The sequence below is a fragment of the Wasmannia auropunctata genome, unplaced genomic scaffold, assembly GCF_000956235.1.
Source record: "Wasmannia auropunctata unplaced genomic scaffold, wasmannia.A_1.0 LD335365.1, whole genome shotgun sequence".
In the NCBI taxonomy this organism is placed as follows: Eukaryota; Metazoa; Arthropoda; class Insecta; order Hymenoptera; family Formicidae; genus Wasmannia; species Wasmannia auropunctata.
The window spans coordinates 478,635-480,834 of NW_012027525.1; positions in this window are offsets into that span (position 1 = coordinate 478,635).

Here is a 2,200-nt window from a genome sequence, read left to right on the forward strand (position 1 = left end):
AATATTTTTAAAAATTTTATAATAAAATTGGATCACAGTCGCATTATAATCGTGTATCCGTCGACAAAATGTGTTATAAGTTTAACATCTCAAAATGATCTTTGCAATTATTATTCGAATAATTGACGATCTTGTCTAAATAAACAATAAAAATAAATATTCTGGGTTTCTGACATAACAATTATAACGTATTATTTCCTAAATAGATAATTATTAAATCTTACGTGCATAAAAAAATAATTACATATAAGATAGAAATATGAAGTATGTAATAGCAGTAATTACATCGTAATAGAAAATTCATAATAGAAAAATTGTAGTAGAAAATCTTTTCAAACTGCCTTAAATTTACATCTTTACAAAACGGAATACTATACAGATGCTTTTAACCAACATTTGTGACATTCTCCATTTTTTAATATGTAAATGTAAGATAGTTTGCAAATAAACTCTTAGATTGCTAAATAGAATTATGATATTAAAAACTGCTGATATTTTACGACGTATTATAATGCGACCGGATCTCTAATTGTTTCATATCATCTCTATCATGGATTCGTCAATTTTTCAGATTGCACAATTAAACGGCGAAAATTTTAACATAAGAACGAAATGAATGCGCACTGAACAGAAGGCGTCACGGCAACAACGATTGCATAACCGCGTTGAAAAGGCATGTTAAAGTCGATATTCGTTATAACAGCAGCAGTACATCGAACTTGTTTCTCCGCGCGATAAGAAAATTGTCGCATACAGATTTGCATATCTTTTAACGTTATCTAACCGCGTGTTTCAGCAAGTGCGAAATGTCGTTGTAGAAATACACGCGCCGCGCGATCTAGATAATTTCCGGTTGAAAAGGCAACCGGCTTTTATCTCAACAACGATTCCCCCCCCCCTCCCCCCACACAGAAATGCCGTCATAAAATAATCACGCGCTCTCCATCACTTTTCTCTTTCTATCTTGTCTAATGACAGGTAAAAACTGTGCGTTGGAATGAAAACTTAAATAACGTCAGACGCTTTAGAAGGGGACCATCGCACGCAACATACGTAAGCACGCCCGACACGGTTTTGCAAAACCGCATGCGCGAATATATTGAGTTTAACGCGGAAGTTCCACCGTGTACTTCTTATCAATTCTAAATAAGCCCTTCAGCATCTCTATAAAATTATTATTACTTACAAACGCTACAACGCAATTCCTTCATTTCAATTGTTTTAGTGGACATTTCATGGAGTCCCCGCAAATAATTTAAAAAAGCTACGCCGTCTCGAGCTATCTGTAAGAAAAGCGCGATAGAGTTTACGTTCGAATTAATTTGAAATAATTCTTTCGCGATGTCCAGTTACGTGTAATTTCTGCGGGAACTCTAGGATGATCGTATCCTGAAAAATATTTTTCACTGGCTCTTACATATCTCCCTACCCCTCACAATAATTTCTAATTGCTAACTAACGACACCGATGGACGAAACGATTGACGAGTGTTCCCCTAGGGGAAATGTCATCGCATTTTGTTTAAATACCTATCTTCAATAATTTATCAATTTATTACTTCTAAAAACACACGTTCCTTGCCCTCCTTGATATGCTCGAAACGCGGCTCTCACTTTTAACATAGAATACTTTCTTGTGCTTCCTTTTCTTTCTCTCTCTCTCTCTCTCTCTCTCTCTCTCTCTCTCTCTTTCTCTTTCTGTTACTTAAGAGATTATCTTAAAGAAGTTACCGCATTTTCTTTATCTGAATCATATGATCAGGAAAGAAGTTACTCTTTATTCGATTTATTATTGAATTTGAAGAAAACTAGGTTCTTCTTGGCTGTTTAAATCCATCATTTCTGCCCTTTTGCATATTTAAATTGTTTAATTCATAAATCTTTCAAATGCCTGTATATTCACTTTTATATACTTCTTTATATGTTTCTAAATTTACACATTTTGAATTTTTGTATCTTATACACTCGGTTATATGAACATCGTAATTATACATAATTATTTGCATTTTGATAGAAATGATCATAATATGAAAAAAAAAACAATGCGCAAGAAATCGAAATGTTATGCAAACTTCTTCACTGATCATGCTTATATATTTGCCACATATCATCGGTAACATCAGTAATCCGGGCAATCCAAATTGGAAGCGTTTACTATCGTGCGTTTATATTAAAAGAAATTAAATTCAATATAGCTCCAC